This window comes from Neomonachus schauinslandi, chromosome 3 (assembly GCF_002201575.2).
Source record: "Neomonachus schauinslandi chromosome 3, ASM220157v2, whole genome shotgun sequence".
Classification (NCBI taxonomy): domain Eukaryota; kingdom Metazoa; phylum Chordata; class Mammalia; order Carnivora; family Phocidae; genus Neomonachus; species Neomonachus schauinslandi.
The window spans coordinates 40,283,029-40,306,460 of record NC_058405.1 but is presented as its reverse complement, the minus strand read 5'-3'; the positions used below and the strand labels follow the sequence as shown (position 1 = coordinate 40,306,460).

The 23,432-nt window shown below is 35.3% G+C and overlaps 1 non-coding gene across 1 annotated transcript; it reads right to left on the bottom strand.

Moving 5' to 3' along the window:
• Window positions 1-22,435: 22,435 nt before the first annotated feature.
• Window positions 22,436-22,537, bottom strand: LOC123324468. Its single transcript, XR_006539833.1, has one exon. It is a non-coding gene; the product is annotated as a U6 spliceosomal RNA (small nuclear RNA).
• Between the last annotated feature and the right edge of the window lie 895 nt (window positions 22,538-23,432).

Below are 23,432 nucleotides of genomic sequence, written 5' to 3'. Positions count from 1 at the left end.
CGAGCAAACGATTTCATTAAAACTTAAATAAAGCTCACTTTGCATTTTTCCCCTCCTTGAATACCTGTCTATACTAATCAGATGGTAGGAAAGGCAGACTGAGCCCTAGAGACTAAATCATACATAATCCATATTCTCGTCACAATCGGATGTCACCTTTCAGGCACAAAATCCACTGGATTGTAGTTGGAAATTTTTAGTACAGAAATATTTAGGATGTTTTAATTTAAAATGATTATGGCTTGCTCTACTTTGTCCTGGCCTTGCTAATTTATGTCTGTCATAACTGCAGAAAGAAGACATTTGTGAGCAATACAATAACTCGCTGAATCTTCATAAGCTCTGAGTCAATAAAATGATGACACAAATTTCACATTCTTTTAATTTGACATCTGCTTCATCAGTTGAAAGAATTACAGCCTTGCTTTGAAGGAGTCTTAATGACACAGACCAAATCTTAATGGATAAGTAACTAAGATGAACACACTGTTTTCTTCCATGCATAAAGAGAACACTGTTTTAATTGGAACTGAATTAGAGTGTATGCTGGATTTTGTAGATGTTCAAATATTTTATTTAATTTAGGTTTAATAAGATCACATGTAATTCTAAAAGTGAAGAAAAATAAGGCAAATTATTGGAAAATTAAAATGAGTAAGTATATTAATTTGTTTCAGATTTTATTTTAGAAAAATCAAAGATTAAATCATTTTTTATCCATAATATTTCAAAGGTTGCTTAGTTTGTGTCATTTGCCTACCACACAGTCAAAATGCAGAAAAATATATCAAAAATAAGTTTTAGTTACTATGTTTCACACAGACAGATATTAAGACAATAATGCAATTGGGAGTACACCCAAATGACCAATTGATCATTTGTCCTTTGGAATATAGAAAACTTTTAGTACGGAATAAATTAGGAAGTAGTAGACGTATGCTAATTCTGGGAACAGTTTCTAATAGACTTTGTGGAAAGTTGTTTTTTAATCTGTATGTATATTTTATAGAACAATCAATGCATGGTGTTTTTCCAAAATCTAAAGCTATTCAAGTTTATTTCTCAACTATAATTTTGTATAAACATATAACCATGCTGCTGATGTTACTAATCAATAAACAACAGAGAAAATGATAGACTATGTTGCATTCACAATGGTTCTTACAATTTTTAGGTCCTTGGGAACTCATTCAAGATAGGTTTTACCACTCTTTAAAGCTTAGGCTCTCAAAGCTATTGGCCTAAAAGAAAAAAAAAAAAAAAGAAAGAAAGAAAAACAAAACAAGCAAATAAACACAACGTTTGCTTAGAAGAACTACATTCAATATATATATAGCCTATTAAGTACTAGTGCCAAATCTTTACCAATTACACATACACAATATTTTCACAGTTGTTTGTATGTTGGTGGCCAAACACTCAAGTGAAAAAAAAAAATTCTACTGATAATGGAAATTAAAAAAAACAACCACAACAACAAACATTTCTATTGCCTTTTTATTGCTACTTCAAATCTAGGATTTTTCTTCATGCATTCCAGCCAAGGGAAAGTTAATGTCATTACATTGAGAAACATAATTGCATTTTTAAAAAGTTCTCAAATGGTATTTGAACTTTTTAGATTGCACATGTCATTATTCTAAGAGATTCTATTAGATTTAAACAAATCAGGTATTATCTATATCCTAAATATTCTCAAACACTGTTTTTCTCACACACAAAAACTTAACTCACCATTGATGCATGATATCCAAACTGCTTACTATCTTACTCTTAATGCCTTTGTGCTTCTAAACAAACTGACAAGGTTATGTGAGCAAAGAATGCAAAAAATATTTATTTTAAGCTGTAGAAGAATTTACTAAACAAAATACAGGATCAATTTTATTTATCTGTTTCAATGTTGAGCTCAACAAAATAAAATTTGATTATTTTTTAGGAGTATAAAATCAATACAAAAAGGAAATGTTTGTAGGAATAGAAGACAATACCATATACAGGAATAAGTTTAACATTTATTCAAAATAGAAACATGGCAAACCTTTAAATTGTTGTGACGTCAAATCATAAATCTGATACCTGATAAATTAGTCAAATGTGATAAATTAGGCAGTTGACAATCATATAAAAGAGGTTGCTACCCTTCCAGATCGGTTGTAATTTCATTGTTGGGATAAATTTTGAAATAAATGATACAGTTTGGAAAAATAATGAGGTTCAGGAGAAAAATCCAGACCACCTCCCTATTTCTTAAAGAATAAATGTGATAAACATGATATTTAGGTAATCATTTTATAATGTTTTTCAATCCAAACTTTAAAACTTGCATATATTTTATGCGTATATTGTTATTTTGATGATTTATTTGTGGTAAGCTGCTCCAATTAGAGCACATTGTACCGTCTGTGGTTCATTTACGGTGCCGAAGGAAAGTGATTACTGTATTATGAGGCAGCCATACTCTAGAGTGTAACAAAACATGAAATACGACTAGGTTGAGCAAGTTCTTATTTTCCAGCGATGTGGTTTTCTCTGAGGAGCCACATCTTGTAGTTACCAGATGTTCCACAATAACAGTAACTCTGGAGTTTCTTCGTTGTTACAACAAGACGATTTTACTACATAGGAAAAGATTGGCATTTTCTCTGCTGGAAGAAAATGAAATTGGCAATTTGAAAGGCAGTTTTAACTGAGCTATGTGGTTTACATTGATTAATCTATCTCATTAGAATATTAGTCAGCCAATCAGAATCCATTTTTATCCATTTCTTAATCTACACCATATGTCTAGGTCATAAAAAAGCATTTTATTTAATTCCGGCTACTATGGAATCTGCATTGGAAAAGAAGCTGACCTTTTCTCTTAGACACCGAAAGTTTGGAAAATGAGTTTTATTATTTGAGAGGCTTTTGTCCTGATTTGAGGTGCTTAGGAAGACCGGAATCAAGACAGTTGTGGAAAATCATTTGACTTCTCTATCTTGCTCCCACTCTCGTTTCCTCTTTTCCTTGGTGGCAGCTGAAGTGACAGAAGTTGTTTATCAACATCTATGGCCTGTTAACATACACTCATCATACAAATGTAAATGCCTGCCCCGTCCAATACTAGGGGTAAAGGAGACTACGAATCAATTCATCTGGAGAAAAAATATGTTATGTGATTTACAGAATGGACAAATGTCATAGACACCAAAAGGAAGAGGTCCCACATTTCATTCTTGTAAATATAGTTTCTTTTAATGACACTATAGTATGGCAACATTAGGTGTCTTAGTCTGGGACCAAACAGACTAGAAAAGGCCAGTAAAGTGTTTTCTTAAAGATGTTCAAGGATGGTTATTCTACTGGTGAACACATGTCATGTCCCAGCTCTTTTATAAAGGACATTGGCGATATCTATTTAAAACACAAAGACATACACACATTGATGGATCAAAAACCTCTGTGGAGGGCCGCCTGGGTGGCTCAGTTGGTTAAGCGGCTACCTTGGCCAAGGTCATGATCCCAGGGTCCTGGGCTGGGCTCCCTGCTCAGCAGTGGAGTCTGCTTCACCCTCTCTCCCTCTGCCCCTGCTCGTGAGCTCTCTTGCTCACTGTCTCTCAAATAAATAAATAAAATCTTAAAAAACAAAACAAAACAAAAACCTCTGCAGATAGATCTCAAAATAAATAAAAGCACTAATACATAAGCTTCATTATAAATATGTTTGATATGCCAGTTTTTCTTATTCACAAAAACTGAAAGTTTGTGCCCATCAATAGAGAAATGATTGACATTTTTTCATCCCATGGAATATTGCACACTCATTAAAATGCATGGATTAGAATTATGCCATTTAAGCTAGAGAGGTTTTTCCAAGTTATTTTTTAAACTAGATTTAGACTACTGAAAATAATATGATAAATATTTTTTAAAAGAAGTGATATAGGGGAGCCTGGGTGGCTCAGTCAGTTAAGCGTCTGACTCTTGATTTCACCTTGGGTCATGATCTCAGGGTCGTGTGATGGAGCCCCATGAAGGGCTCTGAACTGGGTGTGGAGCCTGCTTAAGATTTTCTCCCTCTCTCTTTGCCCTCCTCCCATCTCTCTCTCCTTCTCTAAAAAAATAAATAAATAAAAGCAATGAGACATAAATGTAGATATGGTAGAAACACAGACAAAGATGTGAAAGGATACACTAAGTCATAGATGAAGGGCAGATGATAACCAAAGTGAAGGAAGTGTAGGAGAAAAACAGGAAGAAACTAATAAAAACTAAACAACTTTAAAAGACTACATAAATATGGGGCCCCTGGGTGGTTGAGTCGATTAAGCATAAGACTCGACCTCGGCTCAGGTCTTGATCTCAGGGTCACAAGTTCGAGCCCTGAGTTAGGCTCCAGGCTGGGTGTGGAGCCTACTTAAAATTCTTTATCCCTCATCCTCTTTCCCTCTGCTCCCCGCCCCGCCCAGTATGCACATGATCTGTCTCTCAAATAAATAAATATTATTAAATAAATAAATATTTTAAAAAACCCTACATGATATGATCACTTAATGCATTGGTTATGTCATAACTATAAATGTCAGAGCATATGCATATAGAAGTAAATAAACTAAGTAACATATTGAATTAAATAATAACTTTAAAATCAAATCCATCATTGACTCCTATCTAAAATTGTCCTTTTCAATTTATATCTTTCACAGAATCCAGATCTTTACAGCAGCCTTCACAATTTTTATTTATAAGTTTTATTGTTATTTGCCCTTCTCCCTCACTACACCCTCAGACTGAAAGGGACAGGGCCAATTTTTAGTTCAGCACCTGGTGCAGCTTATAAATACTCGTTTCGTGAATATTGTATGAATGAATGAAAGGGAATGTAGTTGTTATATATATTATGAATGGGAGATAAATAGTTAATAATATTAATGTATGTCATGAGGAAACTCAAAGTTTGGAAATCAAGAAAAAGAGAAACTATTGAAAAGTCCCAAAGGAAACTCAGAAGGGTGTGGTGTAATAGAGCTTGGAAGGCAGATACCTTCAAGACAGAGGGGGTAACCACTTGTGATACTATCATAAAGGAAAGTTAGAAGGGGGAAACAAAATGACCCATAAATTTGGCATCATGGACATAGCTGGTGACATGGATATAAGCCAAAATAATATTCAGCATGATTAGCAACCAGACTAGCAATATTACCAGTTAATCAGAATAGATATTGTTCTAGTCCCAGAACGGGGTCAAGGAGACCCTCTCTTATGCCAAGTATTAGCCACTTAAGTGCTAGATTTGGAAGGGGTGTGGTATCTTGGGGTGGGGGCTGTGGGACAACCACAGGGTGAGAGGGATCCTAGGAACTCATGACAGCAAAAATGTGCCAGTATGGAAGTGGCTTCATGGTTTAGCAAATGGTAAGGATGTAGGTGTGCAGAGCAATTGAATAACAATCTGAAATTAAGCAAGCACAGCAGAATGAAGGAGGCAGAGGCCAGACTGAAGTCAGTTATAGAGTGAATGTGGAACTCCCTTTTTGACACTTTAGCAGCCTAAATGACATAAAGATTAATGGTAAAATGAACAGCGTATAACCAGTCCGCCAGACTAAGAAATAGAGCACCACCAATAGTTTTTAAACTACCTGCTTGGCCACAAATATCTCACATTCCTTTCCCTTTCCCCTGGCCTTTATTGAATTTTGTGTTTCTTTGTCCTTTTTATTTTTTTTTTAAAGATTTCCTTAATTTGTTCAGATAGTTAAGTAATAGGTTGTTTTTTTTTTCTTTTTTCTTTTTCCTGGGGGTGGAAGGAGTAGGGATTTTTAAACTAATACAAATAGAATCATAGTATATAATTATTTTTTAATGTATTAATCAAATTAACTCATTCTTCCTTTCTCCAGAAGGTTCTGGAATTATTGCTCTCTAACAGAGTAATAATTTTCAGTGGGACAATATCATTTCCAAGGTGGTGAAAACTAGTTCTTGGCATAGGAGAAAACATTACCCTTATGATCAAAAAACACTGTATCTGTAGTTAGTACTAAAATACTGTATGAGAGGGAGATTAGGGGTGAAAAGGTGTAAAAAGGTTTTTTAGGTGGGCAGGAATGAAAACAAGGTTAAAAAATTCTTAAGTTGATGTGTAAGAATGGGTAAATCAAGAATGAAAACCAAACAACGCTTTCTTTATTTCAAAAAGGAAGGAAGGAAGGAAGGAAGGAAGGAAGGAAGGAAGGAAGGAAGGAAGGAAGGAAGGAAGGAAGGAAGGAAGGAAGGAAGGAAAAGACAAAGAAAATAAGGAAAAACAGCCACACAGCAGGCCTAGAGGCCAGTCAATTTGGATGGAGTGAAATGAGCAGCCTCAGGACACCCATTACTGAGAAAAATACCACCTGTTGCCAAAAAAATTAAAAGAAAATGAATTCTTGATGGCAGAACATACTGCAAGAAAGGAGGTGGGAAAAATTAATGTATATAGAAAAATATGTGCATTAACATAAACTAAGACAGACTGAAGTACATAAGAATCGAGGAATTACAGCACCCAGAAAACGTTCTTGGAAGAAAACAAAACAAAACACAACGCAGTGATGCTATCTAGACAAGAAAGTAATAATCAAAATGAAGAATTGCTTAATATACCAACACTGGTAAAAAAAAAAAAAAGTCAATTGTGATCTTTGCATTTATTTAAATATACAACTGAGGCTAAACAGAATTATGGACAAATAAAAACCCCAGAATGTGTATGTTGTTAAGCTCAAAAAGATACACAAATGTATTTTTAACAAATATCCAACGTTGGAAAAAGCGAGATGGCAAGAAGTGTATCTTTACTATTTCCTAAATTTTCTTTTTTTTTTTTTTTTAAGATTTTATTTATTTATTTGACAGAGAGAGAGAGATAGCGAGAGCAGGAACACAAGCAAGGGGAGTGGGAGATCGAGAAGCAGGCTTCCTGCCGAGCCGGGAGCCCGATGTGGGACTCGATCCCAGGACCCTGGGATCATGACCTGAGCTGAAGGCAGACGCTTAACGACTGAGCCACCCAGGCGCCCACTATTTCCTAAATTTTCAATCAAGAAGGCAATTGATATGATTTTGAAAGGAAAAAAAAATACGTATTTTCAGTAAAAATGTAAATCTTCCCTCATCTCTCTCTCTCCATATTACAAGTTGTAGTGAAGGTTGGAAATCAAGATTCAATATTATCTCTTGCTTTGACATCTTAAAGCTGGAGAGCCTTGAACAGCAGAGCCCATGTTTCCCTCTCCCACTGAACTCTTGTGAATAAGGACCCCTCACCAAATAATCCTTCTCATAATGGGGATCAGGCATGGCGCCTGCTTATTGCTGAATAGCAGGTTTCCAGTCCCAGCCAGCCTGCTGAATTATTCAAAGTCAACCACATCTTCCCATGGGAACCAGGAAGCACCTTACTTTTGGTTCCTCTAAAGCCTGCTCCCACAGCTCCTGCCTGTTCACTCTGTTCCAGAGTACATGGTAGGCGGTGTCCTCCACCCTGAGCTGTGAGAACATGTGGCTAAATGAACTGCTGTTGGGGCGCCTGGGTGGCTCAGTCGTTAAGCGACTGCCTTCGGCTCAGGTCATGATCTGGGGTTCCTGGGATCGAGTCCCACATCGGGCTCCCTGCTCACCAGGGATCTACTTCTCCCTCTTCCTCTGCCCCTTCTCGTGTTCTCTCTTTCTCTCTGAAATAAATAAAATCTTAAAAAGAAAAATAAATAAACTGCTGTCAATATCCTCTGACCAGTGGTGGGTGTCATGTGCTTGACCATCCCCTTATTCTAGGGCAGGAATCCCTCCCTCATCAGCAGCGTGAAAAGGAGATAATCAAAACACAAGTGCCAGCCAGTCAGATTGCCATGTTCACTTTATGCAGTTGAGATAAAAAAAAAAAAAATAGACAATAAACAAACAAACAAACAAAACCCAAAAAACCCACCTGTTTTCTTTATTTGCAAAATTTAAGGTATATGTCATATAATTTCTTCCATAAAAATTTGGGATATTGATTAATTTCTCTAGGGGAAAAAATTCATTCTCTTTGCATGTAAGTATTGAATGTGAATAGCTGAGTAACTAAAAATATGATCTCATAATAATCATAGAGTACTTTTAAAACTTTGAGTTTTTAAGGTATTAAGAAGTTGTGTATTTTATTAAATCAGATTTAAATACAAGTAATCACCAGATAAATAATTCTAAACCATTATTTTAGTGGTTTACCTGTATAAATGGAGTCTATATACAAAATATTTATTTCCAATGCCTATATTTTTAAGTGACCATAAAGTTCTATATTCCCTCAAAACTTGAATTTATAGTTTTGATTTGAAACAGAATGAAAAGAAATGCTGTGCTAATAACCGTAATCAGGTATTTTCCATTTTGTTGAAAGAAGAATAGATATCTCATTTCACCCTCTAGAGGGAGCAAGAAGGACATGAGAGGGAGAAGGAAGGGGCAAGTGGGGAGAGATAGGAGAGACAGGGCAGGGAGGGGACAGGAGAGAAGATACTGAGACAGAGGGACAGAGCAAAGATTCTACCTATTGCAATTTTATTCATATATTTCAAAATCAAAAATAATGGAAAAGTCACAGTGATTTATTTCTAATAATAAGACTTTCTCTTTGTGAGAGTCACTAGAAGATATGCTTTCAATCCTAAGTAAGGGCATTTTACAAAGACTACAGAATTGATTTACTATTTCCCATTGATCTCGCTGTCAGTCAATCCTTGCACTAAACACAGAAGAAACAGGCCTTATGAGACAGGCCAGTGGCAACTAAATTGATAATTAAAGTGTGGTTGTACACGTATGACCTGCAAATGTAAGCACAGTCACCAAGGGAACAATAGAGGGTGATTGATATGGTTTACATTAGCATGCAATTTGAAAGTAAGAGGTTTGAATTAGGGCATGCCCACAAGGATATGAGTAGACAGATGTTAAAAAGGAGACACAAATCTCACAGAGCCCAAGCATGCAAGAATTCAGATGAAGGACAAATTCATGATATTGATGTAGAAACCACATTTTACAGGAAGAGATAAAATACTGTGAAAATCTAATCTGAACATAGCAGACAACTGGCATTATGCTTCATATCCAAAGCCACAGAACTCCCTTTACTACAATCAGCCAGTGAGTTGAGATTTGTCAGAGCACTTTTTTTCTGGGCTATTTCCACAAATTTGCCATTGAATTCATGGGAAAATAGGCACTTGTTCTACCTATATGGTCAGAGTGACATTTTAGTCATATAGCAGAGGAAGTTGGGACATCCCAATATGTATGACACCGCAGATAAAATTTGAATACGCTCAAAAAAGAAGATACCCCTAATGATAAGTGTTCCATTAATTTGTGTTTAAGTGGTCATACAGAAAAAACCCATGTAATTTTATTTACTCATTGTTTACCACTGTTAAGGAAATGGCATTTTTTGATGCCCACTTTATAGTTGAAAGTTAACGTTATTGCCTGAAAAAATCCCAAAAAACTTTGTAATTTTAGACTATATAGATTACTAAAAATCTCTTTCCATGCTAACCAATAAAGAAAAAAAAAACATAATTGCCAATATTAGAAATGAAACAGAGGACATCACATCACTCCTGCTTCCACAGACATTAAAAGTAATATAGCAATATGTTATGAACAACTTTATATCCATAAATTCTACACATAGAACAAATGGGTCAGTTCCTTGAAAGTGACTCACTAACAGAACTAATAACCCAAGAATAACTGAATGATCTGAATTGTTCTATATTTATAAAAGAAATTACATCTGTAGTTAAAAAGCTTTCTGAAAAAGAAAATTTGGAGCCAAGATTCTTTTACTAGTAGATTTTACCAAACACTTAAGGAAGAAACAATAGCATTTCTGTAGAAAACCTTCCAGAAAATAGGAGAGAAAATATTTCCTACCTCATGCTATGAGGTCAACATTCTCCTAAAACCAAAACTACACACACACACACACACACACACACACACACATTGATCCATTCATAAACCGTTGGAAGAAGTGCTGATGCAATATTGGTGAATGGCCTAAGTGTCTGGACTACTTGTCCATACTGCTGGCATGTGATGCTTTCTGCTCATGCCTGATCCTGATAATACCACTTCTATTTGCCTATTGATTGCTGCTGGGATATTCCAACTTTATGACTCTAGGGTCTAAACAGCCCTGTTCATCATAGCCAGTTTGGGATGCATGATTATTTGATGACCTCCTATCAAGCTCACTCTCTCTACCAGAACCCAGTATCAGGCCAACTCGTGTTTTTAAAAGGTGCTTAACTCTCTACTACTCAAATAGTATTGCCTAGCTCCATAAGCCTAAGAATTTGCACTGTGATTTTTCTACTGGGGCTTGCCATAAATTCTACAAGTATCTTACCATTTATACTAGAAGGTTATATCCTAACCTTCTAAGTGCTTCACACTTTAAGGCACCTAACCTCAAAGTGTGCTAGGTTATATAGCTCGAGTGGAACGGTTGCTCGGATCACAACATAGCCTTCCTCCAGTGAACTTTCCTGGGATATGTAGAACTCAGTTGGCAGTTTTGCTTATCACTTTGTAGATAGGTCAGAACAGTTTTCCTATGTGTGGAGTACCCTATCTCTAGAAGCCAAAGAGGATGTTCAGATTTGTGCTAAATTCTTACTGGTTGGAGGAAAAGTTGCAATTTATTTTTATTACAATAAACATATTTTAAATAGTTAATTTGACTTTTTGACATATATTTCTACAAATTTTGGTATTTGTGCAATAAACATCAAAGTCAGGATACATAAAATATTCATCAGTCAATCAAAGTTTCCTCATGCTATATTCCTTTACAACAGTCTCCCCTGATCCATAATCTCTAGCAACCACTGACCTGTTCTCCATCACCATAGGTTTATCTTTTTGACAATGTCCTATAAATGGAATCATACAGCATATAACCTTTTGAAATTGCCTTCCTTCACTCAGGATAATGCCTTTGAGATTATCCAAGTTGTTGCATAGTCATTTTATTAAATGCCAAGAAACTTTCTATTGTGCATTGTTTTAAAGTTCTCAGACCAATTTCAACATAGTAGGCAGGGAGTAGGGGATCCACAACACCCCGAGCAATTCTTGGACATCAGCGGGGTGTCCGAAAATTCAACTCAATTCTGACATTATCTACCCAGAGATAGTATCAGATTCAGTAGGTTAAAACTTGAGTCCTACAAGACTACCCCCACCCCCCACTTCAGACACCAGTTTCAAGCTCCCAATTCTTACCTGTGCTTATGATTGACTGGCTACAGATTGGAGATTCCACCAACCTCTCTCTTCCTTATGCTTCATTAATTTGCTAGAGCAGCTCATAGAACTCAGGGAAACATATTTACCAGTTTATTAAAAAATATGATAAAGATGATGACTCAACAGCCAGATGAAGAGGGGGAAAAGGCTTGGAGCTCCTCGGCCTTCTCCACATGTGCCACTCTTCCTAATCCCCACATGGTTACCAATATGGAAGCTCTCTGAACCCCATCCTTTTGCATTTTTATAGGGGATTCATTGCATAGGCATGATTGACTAAGTCCTTGGCCATTGGCTGATTGAACTTCCAGACCTACTCCCTTCCCTGGAGGTAGGAAGGTAGAACTGAAAATTTCAATCTTCTAAATACATGTTTGGCCCTCCTGGCAATCAGCCCCTGACTTTGGGTGGGGTCCAAAAGTCACCTTCATTGGGCGCCTGGGTGGCTCAATTGGTTAAGCGACTGCCTTCGGCTCAGGTCATGATCCTAGAGTCCCGGGATCGAGTCCCGCATCGGGCTCCCTGCTCGGCGGGGAGCCTGCTTCTCCCTCTGACCCTCCTCCCTCTCATGCTCTATCTCATTCTCTCTCAAATAAATGAATAAAATCTTTAAAAAAAACAAACAAACAAAAAAAAGTCACCTTCATTAATAAAACAAAAGACACATTTATGGCCCTTATTACAGGAAATTCTAAGGGTTTTAGGTACTGTGAGACAGGAACTATGGACAAAGACCAAATACATGAAAAATATATTTTGGTCATCTGAATGACCAAATATATATTTCTTATAAACCATAATATTGCATGTGGATATATCAGTTTGTTTAACCATTCACCAACTGAAGGACATTTGGGTAATTTCCAGTGTATTTTATTATAGTTATGAAAGAGTTGCTCTAAATATTTGTGTATAAGTCTTTGTATAAATATGTATTTCCATTTCTCTAGAGGGAATACCCAGGAGTGAGAATTCTGTGCCATTCGATAAGCATATTTATCTTTATAAGAAACTTTAACCATTTTTCAGGGTGATTGCACCAATTTGCATTCCCACCGACAATGTATAATATTCCTAATTGTATAACCTCACCAGCAGTGACTGCCTGGCATGGCCTAAACCACTAACCTCTAAATACTTCCATGATACGACATTATACTGAATCTTTTCATTTTTATTTCTCATTTTATAGAGCACATGTTTTTCTAACAAGGCTTCCAAGCCTACTTTTCACTTTTGCTTATTGCCAATTAACATGGTACCATCAGAATATCCAGATGGTTTACATCCCTTTGTATGATAATTTGCAAAGGATGGGGCAGATAACATAGCCCTTGGGCAATACTATCAATAAATACTATTGTCTGTCTTTTGTTAATGAAAACTGCTCTTGTCCTTCCTTATGGAATATTAGAGAACATATTTGTTTGATTAATGGCCTCTTACCTACACCTGTAGCCATGTTATTCTGTTCTAGAAAAGATAATATATCTGTCACTGCAACTGCAATTAGAATTACTACTTGGTTGACTTTCCTGAAATCCACTGTAATCTTCTAGTATCCATCTTGTTTTCTGGGGGAACAGAAAATGACTAAATGAGGTCCTGATGGGGAACATGAACCCTGTATCCAATAGGTATTCAAGGATGGCAATAATCACTGTCATTCATCCTAGGATATATATTTTTAATTTTTTGTTAAATATTCTGACCAGGGTGAGAGAAGTATCATAGACTTCCATGTTGCCTTCCCTGTTTCAAAAATCCTTATACCATCTGCCAAGTAATCAATGTAGGAATTCTGCCAACTCCCAAATATTTCCATTATATTTATACATTTGGCAACCAGGGAAATGAATAATGGATGGGTCTGTGGACCCAGAGAATCTGCTGTGAGCTGTACCTCAGCCAAGTTCTGCCTTTACTCTAACAAGTAGATTTAATAATCTTTATAAAATTAGAATAGTGAAGGCAACATAGTAAGTGCTTAATACATGTGTATTATTTCAGTGACTTTGTTACAAGGTACCCCATGCACATCTTAGATTCTTACTGAAGAGTTACAACAGCAGCTTGAAAACAAAGTTGACTCCAGATGTGTATAAAATCACTTATCATTATGTATTTTAAATTAGCTGATAAATGTTTCCAATTGTAGTCTTCCATTCGCTTTTATTTTCTTTTTAAGATTTATTTATTTATTTGAGAGAGAGAGAGAGAACACCAGTGAGTGCAGGGAGGGGCAGAGGGAGAGAATCTTCAAGCTGAGAGGAGTCCAGTGTGGGGCTCGATCTCACCACCCATAAGATCATGATCTGAGCCAAAACCAAGAGTCGGAGGCTTAACCAACTGAGCCACCCTGGTGCCCCCCATTTACTTTTGTCACTGTTGCTATTTCATGCCTAAATTTTAAGTTTACATCCAATTAGTTGTTTTTATTCTCTGTGTTTTCTTTATACTCTTTACTTTCATTTTAAGCATATTTCAAAATCATGAGTAAGCAAAATTTAAAGGATGTCACTGCTAGTGATGTAATTATGAGAATACACAGATGGCTTGTTAAGAGGGGAGAAAAAAAAAAAAAAAAAAGCCTGAGCAAAGCTGCAAATGCTAACTTTCAACCTTCTTTCTCTCTGTAACATAAGTTCACTGCCAGCAAGTTACATGTACAGAAACCACACTGACAGCTATAAATGAGAATCTGGATTTTAATAAGAGACCAATACCCAAAATGCACTGATTCTCAAGTACAGTTATATATCGCTTCTCTACTGAGATAATTTCAAAGTTTTCATTTGATTTTGAAGTACGTTTTATAGAAATCAGTGCATTAAATAGCCAAACCCAAACCAAATAATCCAGACTTTAGCAGATGGTCTTAAGAAATTTGGGGGAAAATATAGCACAAAAATATTTTATGCTTAATTCTGAAATAAAGGTGATAGTGACCGTGGACACATTGTCATAGTAAGTATTTAACACAAATAATGCTTCAAAAGGCTTTAGTCTTCAGTAATTTATCACTGTCTACATAGGCAGGCCTGAGCCTATATTTCCATGTTTTGTGTTTCACTTTTTATCAAATTTGATCAAGTATGTGCAAAAAGGTCAGTCAATTTGGCTCTCATTTGCCTGATTTTCTGCTAACACAATCACACACCAAAACAGCAAATGATTGTCACAGGGGTAAATGTAATTTCAAAGAATAAACATTTACTCCTGAAAATTTAAGCCACTATCTTTTTCTCTTTCTCTTTGGCATCTTTTAAAATTAAATAGAAAGAAGAAAGAAGATGAATTTTCAAGTGATATGTAAAGCAAAAAGTTCTGATATATTTGGGAGTAAGGGAATGAACATAAAGAATATGACTGTAGAGCATTATATTTTATAGATTTGTAAATGATAAAACACTTTCATAAAATGCTTTAACTATTTTTACTTATGTCTACTCTGGGTGGATATTTCATTCTGTGTGCTCATTTTCATGATATTCCAAATACATACATAAGCATCTATGTGATTGATCATCCATCAGGTGACTGCCTCATAGCTGGAAACTGTCATGAAATCTCACCACAAAACTTTACATTTCTATTTATCATGGCTTGGAGCCATATATACTACATTAATTACATCAGTGATTGGAAGGAAAATAAAATCATTCTAAACAAGTTACCCACAAATAACATAATAGTACTTCATCTGTGCCTTTGCTTATGACATTTCAAGTGAGATGATCTGATCATGCAAATATGTATCAATTAGACAACTGGGATTTCAAGGCAGATTCAAGAAAGAAAGTTTTCGTTTGTTTGTTTGTTTCTGTTAACTTGGCCATAACTTCTGCTGGCTGCCATTGAGTATTTATGATGCTTTATCAGAGTAGGATCAACCAAATCCTCATAAAATTTTCAACTTTCTCTTAAAAAAAAAGACACTCTTTTCTCCCCATATATTTTTTGAATGTTGAGAAAAATGTCAAGTCTCTCAAACCCAGCAAAGAGTAAGGATTAAAGAAGAATGTGTTTTTGCATGCTGTTAGAAATATCCATGAAGATTGAGAAAGAAAAAAAGTATTTGGCTCATACTTCTTGAGGGGCCAACCAAATTTTCTTTGACAAATCAAATGACTTTGATTGGATGACTTCAACATAAAAGGCATTTTTTTGTTTTTTTTTTTTAGAGGTGGAGGGGCAAAGGAAGAGGGAGAGAATCTTAAGCAGTCTCCTTGCCTAATGTAGAGCCGAATGAAGGACTTGATCTCACAACATGATCTCAGATCATGGTCTGAGACAAAATCAAGAGTTGGATGCTTAATGGACTGAGGCACCCAGGTGCTCCCAAAGGCATTTTTTTTAATAAAAAAAATCCATTTTAAATTATATAAATCCTTTTAAAAATAAATTTTCCGATCTTGATTAACTGTGATCACTTAGAGAAACAACCATCTAATGATAACAATATGTAAGGAACTAAATATTGCCAACTTCATGAGTAAATTCAAATCCACATGTTTGAAGAGTTTTAATGATATTCATAAGTGATACTTAGCAACCCTGTATACATTCTTTAATCTAAAATATATTGGTCAACAATTTTATTAAATTTAAATAATCCTTATTTTTAATAAGTGTTATTTGCAATGTAGTTCTCCCTTGTGTTTTAGTATCACTCATAATCTTATTCACATTGAATTTTAAAATCCTTCATTTTTTATTCAGTTATCACCATAATTTTTCCCAGACCCCCTCTAGCATTTCTCACTTCTTTCCAGGCTTTCTAACTTTGTTTAACCACGATGCTATGAATGTCTCACCATTTTCTCTAGCTTTGTTACTATTCCTCGCCTTTCTTTAAGCTAAAATCACACATCCTTTCCAATTGTTCTATTTCATATGATAGCCTTTCCACTTTCTTCCATTGTCCTCCAGCATACATTTCTTTGCAATTATTCATTTGCTTTGCCAGCAACTATCACCATGAAAAGATTTAGGTTGTGGTGTCCTACATTTTTAGAAAGCTTTTTCCAATCACCAGTTCTTCTGATAATTAATACAAAAAACTTACCAGCAACTTTCTTTGCCTTTTTAAGTCCTGATAATGAATTATTTATGCAGCATATGTAGGATGACTTTTGGTTTCCATCTAGTTCTTTTATGAACCAGAGTTGCTATTCAGATACTATATTAAATACCTCATTCAAAATTTACCACATAATTAAGAGGTGAAATGAAATCTAGAGGAGTAAAATCATTTTTTTCCCCAAGAATATAGCATGATCTTGTAGAATTAAAAAAGGCAAAAATCACAGATAAAACAAAACTAGCTTCATACTTTCCAAAGCACCTTACCACTCCTTATTTTTAAAGGGGATATCTGTCCTCTACCACCATTGGGAAGAGTTGTTGCTTCAATTAATTATGTCTCTGAATAAAAACTATTACATATTTATATCTGTTATATACATTATATATTATGTTACATATTTATACATATATATTTATGTCTGTTGTATCTGATGTTACACCTATGTTTGTTTCCTCTGCAAAATGTTCCTTTCTTTTAGAAGTCAAATTTTACATTCCACAGGAACATTCCTGAAAAGAACAGCTCTTCAAGAGAATTAAGCACGATTGCGCAATGACAACTAATGACTGAAGAACAGAAATACAGGACAAAAGGAGAGTGTAACTATTCTACCCTCTACCGTCACCATCACCCTGTGCATACACATGTGCTGCTACGACTGTTCCTACTACTAACAAAAACTCATTAAATATACAACATTTAAGAAACTGAGTCGAGCCACAATTATCTTAGTACTTAGCAAGTAGGGCCTAACATTATGATTAACACTTGAGTTTTAATCATACATTTTTCAGGTATATATATATATGCTAGGATAGTCAGGACTAAATATCTAAAAGAACAAGAGATAAAAATAAAATAAATGAGAGAGAGAGAGAATGCAAAGAAATTTCTTACAAGGCTCATGTTTCACACCTAGAAGTTTTATTCGACTTTAGATCACTTTGTTCCTCATTCTAGAAATTGATTAAATGTAGTATTATCATATTTATACATCTTTCATTTAAAAAATATATATCAAAGTGGCATACGTTTAAAAACATAGTCTTATACATACATTTAAATGAACCATTAATATTAAAACAATAAACTGATGGTGTCTAACAGATGAACAGAAGGACGTAGAAACAATTACAAGCAGTTGTATAACTAGTTAGAAGTATGAATTTTCTAATCAAAATGATGTTGTTTTTGAGCCCCAAGTCACTTAGTGTCTTTACATTGAACATATGGCATCATTATAATTAATATTTACTCATTTCATCTTTATTTTATTTATTTATTTATTTATTTTTAAATGACAAAAATTTATTCTCTTACAGTTCTGGATGTTAGAAAAAAAATCTTTAAAATGGTGATTAAAAAGTAGTGCCCAACTCATACTGCCATTATGGACATGATGCTTCTGTCATGATAAAGGAAAAGTATTTAGCCTTGGTGACTAGTACCTGATCAGAACTGAATAAAGATGAAACTATTTTATTATTAATAATGTCTTTAGGACCTTCTCTAAACTGTCAGTCAAATATCCAACCATGATACAAAATTAGAAGAAAGCACTTTGAGTTCTTTCAAAGAGAGAGAGGGTTTAAAGATGAGGCACATTACCTGGTAAGGTCTTTCACCTCAGGGCAATGCCTTTGTCTTTTTCCAGCAGCTGGTTGAATCTAACACAATGCTTAACATGCAGTAAGTACGAAGTCATTTCTTGGAGGATGAATGAGCTCTTTCATATGAAAGGCAACTGAAGTTACAAAGAATTATGCTTAATAGGGTCATGCTTTGAATAATAGCTTATCTGAAACAAAACCATACAATAAAACAATGCATATTTTAAAAGGCCGGACATTTTATTGAAAACTGTGAATTAAGAGAGGAGTCATCTAATATTAATGGAAAAATACACAGTTCAACTCAGATTTTGCCCTCTGTTAAAAAATATAAGACTGAAAACAATGTTTTCTCTAAGTTTTTCAATTGTGGTTAGAAAATCACAACAAACTGAGCAGCAAACTTGGTAAAATGAACAAAGTATGCTTTTTATTCAACTACACTAAAAACCTGACACATATTGATATTCACAGCCCTAAATATATTATAGAGTAATTAGAAAAAAATGATAAGCATTTCAAATAAGTGATTATGATCTATGTTGCCTTTATATAACTAGGCCAAAATTTCAGTTTTTCTTATCTCGTTTTATTGAATTTTTAGTATTCCAAACTTTATTATTGTTAATAGATTCTCAGGTACTGCCAAGTGTATTAGTTAGGGTTCTCCAGAGACACAGAATCAAGAGGATATATAAAAATATGTATAAGGGGAGTGATATTATGGGAATTGGCTTAGATGGTATGGAGGTGGATAGGTCTAGCTATCTACCGGCTGTAAACTGGAGAACAAAGAAAACCAGTGGAGTAATTCATCTGGGGCCTGAAGACCTGAGAACCAGGACAGCAGATGGTTAAAGCCAGTCTGAGACCAAAGAAAACCCTAAGAACAGAGGGCCTCTGGTCTAAGTCCTAGAGTCTGAAGGCCCAAGAACCATAGCTCTGGGGCAGAAGAAGATGGTCGTTTCAGCTCAGGAGGAGAGAGAAAGAAGAGAGAATTTGTCCTTCCTCCCCTTCTGTTCTTTTCAGCCTTCAGTGGACTGGAGGATACTCACATTGTAAAGGCAGACCTTCCTCACTCAGTCTACTAATACAAATGCTGATCTCTTCCAGAAATACTTCCATAGACACACCCAGAACTTACTGGCTATTGGGCATCCCTTAACCTAGTCAAGTTGACACATAAAATTAAGCATCACACGAGGTAATTATCATCATGTTCCTACTACTACCCCCTTGCAATCCAAAACACACACCCATTCACAAGTGAACCTACTTTTGAGGACAGAATTACTGATTCTCGTTCCCCATTTTCCCTCTCTTCTAACTTTCTAAAATTTCAGGATCTTGGTTCATATGTGATTTTTTTTTCATATGTGATTTATTAATTCCTTCCTCCCTTGGAGTCTTTTAGCAGCTATTTGTAGCTCTCCTTCATACTTTGGAGTCCATATCTAGAATGTTAATGGAGTTGCCTTCTGTTAGAAGGGTGCAGAGGAGAAATAAAGCCACGGCATAATCACTGTACTTTAGTGCAAGAGGGCAGCTTAGCACTGGGCCAGGATTGTGGTTTGGAAGAGATTATATAAAAACAACCAACCAATGCAAGGGAGGAGGGAGAGAAGGGGTATTGGGCTGAAGGAAGTAGGCCCATTTTTTGCCCAAATATCTGGATGTTGTATTATTGGGACAAATACTACACACAATTTTATGTTAACCAGCATGGAGACCTATCACCATCACCTATCTCTCCTCACAGACACATCCTTATTCTTGCAATTGGCTAAGACTTTTGAAAAGTTTTCAGATTTATTTTTTAAATAAGAAAGAGGATTAAAGTGAAAAAATCTGTGATCATTAACATGGTGAAGTTACTTTTGTTTTTTAAAACACAAATTACATCTGATTGACATTTTTTACACAACAGCTTTATTGAGATATAATTCAGAATCACACTACATACATTTAAAATGAAGAGGCTGTTTATTATTTCATTCTTTCTGCTATTTTTAAGCTTAATTTGTTCCTTTTTTCTAGTGGGTTAAGGTAGAAGGTTAAGATACTGATTTGGTATTTGAGGGGCAAAAACATCACCTGCTTGGGCTGAGAGTCAGAGATTGTACAAAATTAGGAGAGACCTTTGGATCCCCAGAATTCTACTAGCAAGAAGGACACAGAGAGATCTATTCAATCGTGTCAGTGGCAAATCCTGTTCCATGGCCTCAGTTCTTGAGATCAGTCAAGAAAGAATTCAGAGCCAAAGTCTTAAGTAAGCAAGCATTTATAACTCTTAAAGCAAGAGCACACTCTGAAGGTGGGAGAGAGGGCAAGCCCAGAGTTGGCAACTGCATGGGGGCCGGGGTCATCTTTTCTTTTCATGTTTGGATAGGTTGTGGGTCATAGCCAGGGCAGTCTCTGACTAAGGTTGCCTCCAGTCATCTAAGGGACTCCTCCCACTGGCTGGTATTAGGGAGTTTTTGGCCCCATATGGTGCTTGTTGGAACTGTCATGGCAGCCATCCTCCACAATGGGGGTCAAAAGCTCAAAGTAAATATAATACAATGAAGCTATACATTACTGTAGGGCACTGGGCATAGGGGAGGGTGCATGTGTGTTCCCCGAGGTCTCTCCCAGCTGTTTGAAACTTTTTAACAGTCATAAAGCACCTGTTCATATCTAGCTAACTGCCTACTCTATCATTGCAGATGCATGTTATGTTTCATGAAAAAAGGAAAAGAAAAAGGGAACATGACTAAGAGGATGGTACCAAGAACACTGTGGGCAGAATTGAAATTCATAGAAAATTATTCCCTGGCCTGAGACCTACTCAAAGAACTGCCAGTATTTGTTCAATTGGATGTTATAATTACTATCAACTAGTTTCTTCCTTTGTCCTCCCAATTTTTCTTTTTTTTGAACGAGAATACCTGTAGTGGCCATTCTCTGCCTATAGGGTATTACATGTTGGGTGTTCATTGGGGAAACGGAGGCAAGTTACTTCTCTCTGTACTTTCTCAGATCCACAGATTTGGAGAAGTCCCACTTGAGGTGCTGTACTTAAGCAACTACATTTGGGTTGCTTTATTTGTATCTAGACCTTATTTAGATGTTGAGTTTATGGACTTTGAAATGATGCTATAAGGAGGGGATAGAATACATTTTGCAGAGTAGAAAGATGACTCATTGGTTACCTGAGGGAAGACTCTGGTTGGCCGGCTCTAGGATGGCCCCCAATGAACTTTGCCTCCTGGTTCATGCTCTGATGTAATTTCCTTCACTAAATGTGGGCTGCATATATTTTTCTTTTTTTTACTTGCTCCTAATGAACAAAATATAGCAGAAGTAATGGGATGTCACATCTGGTATTAGGTTTTAAAAAGAGGTCTTCTATCTTGGGAATTCTTTCTCGTTTCTCTCTTGTTCTAGCTTTAGTTGTCTCTATATCTTACTTTGCTTTGGAAAAAGAAAGGTTATTACAGTGTCTGTATTCCTGTGGAAATAACCACATGGTAAGGACCTGTTGTCTTAAGGCAACAGCCACATGAGTATGCTTAGAAGCAGTTTCTCTTCCACATGAGCCTGACATGACTGTAGTCTCAGATAACATCATGGTTGAAGCTTTGTGAAATACCCTTAGTTAAATTCACCCAACTATATTGTTCCCAAATTTCTGCCCTACAGAAACTATAAGATAATAGGTGGTCTGCGCTTTCAGCTGCTAAGTTTGGGGCTAATTTGTTACACAGCAATGAATAATGAATACATTGGGTTATGAAATGTCTTACTAAACCTCAGCTCTGGCTTCTGTAAATCCTTTTAAATAACAAAAGATGAGAGAAAATGGCATGTTATGGGTCCCAGAAATTATTGTTCTCTTTAACTGTAATGCATTTCTTTTGCTAAAACATAGAAAGTGGTCGTATTCATTACCCATGACACACATACTAAAGAGATATTTTTATTTGTAAATACTACAACACATTTCAAACATGTCATTGAAGAGTCTGTTCTGTGTTGATAAAGCTGTTCTTCAGTTGTCTCAGAGAGGATTTTAGAAAAGAATAAGATTCAAGCACAAATAAATTGCTTAGTAATAATATACATTATTTAATCATATATATTATATATATATACACACATATCAATATATATACTTTATGAGACCAAAGTAATAAGATAATCAAACTCCCAGCCTGAATTCATTGGTCATCTGAGAGACTGAGTTTCATTGTTCTGTCTTGAAATATAGAATACTATGTATTTCATTGTGAAGTTACACATAAAAAAGGGATCAATTATACCAATGATATTTTAAAATCACTGTAGCCTTGGCTACAAAATAAAAACCAAAATAAAATATGTCACCCCAAATCTGATTAAATTAATATAAAAGTTAAATTGACATTTCATAAGTTATTTTTTTTTAATATGAAGGACGTTGTCATCCTTGTCCAGGGTCCTTACAAATCTCTGCATAGTTCCAATTTTAGTGTATGTGCTGCTGCAGCAAGCATGTTAGTTTTTGTTCCAATAGAATCTTTCTCCCTATAGCAATTTGATAAAGAATATAATAAAAATATACCATCACTAATTTGAAATTGAATTATTTGCTATTTAGGTTTTTATAGCTACAGTGCTAAATGGGTCTATTAGCAATGTATGTATTATTTGTCTACTTACTAGTTTATAACTTGTATCTCCACTTTGCCTATTTTTTGTATGCCTGGAAATTAGGAGATAGATATGTGTATAACCTTTTTTCTTTTTTTTTTGCCCCAGAACATGTTCTTAAATCATTGTTTCTTGTTATAATACACTGCTTCTTATTGATTAGATATTTATTACTGGGCAAGTTGACTATATCAATAAATCATTGGACTCAATTATAACATTAGTAAAAAGATATAAGTATAGATAGTGCCTTCTTTGTGCTAAAGAAAGAACTGTCAAGTAAATAAGCAATATCTTTGAGGTCAAGAAGCATAGAGTCAAGGAAATTAAACAAGCAAACAATTGTGATTAAAGTGTGTTAGGGGAATAAGTTAAGTAGAAAGAATTTAACACTACTTATGATGGATTATAAAATTTAAGTGAGTTATGGAAAGAAGTGAAGACAAGATGTCTTCATAAATATTGACCCAATGGTGAGGTAAATGGATTAGAGAGATTGACAAAGTCAAAGAATTGTGAATAAAGATCTTGATTTTAGCACTAATTTGCTATGGAAACTATGTGGCTGGAAGAGCTACCAAAATAAGGAAAGGCTTCTTCTCATTTATGAAAGAGGGCTTCTTAGTCATGATAATACCTATATGGAGATTGGGAATTGCACTGTGAGTCAGAGAAGGGGAGTGTGTGTTTGTTTCATGATTCTAGGAAAAACCAAAGAGGAGATCACTAAGTCA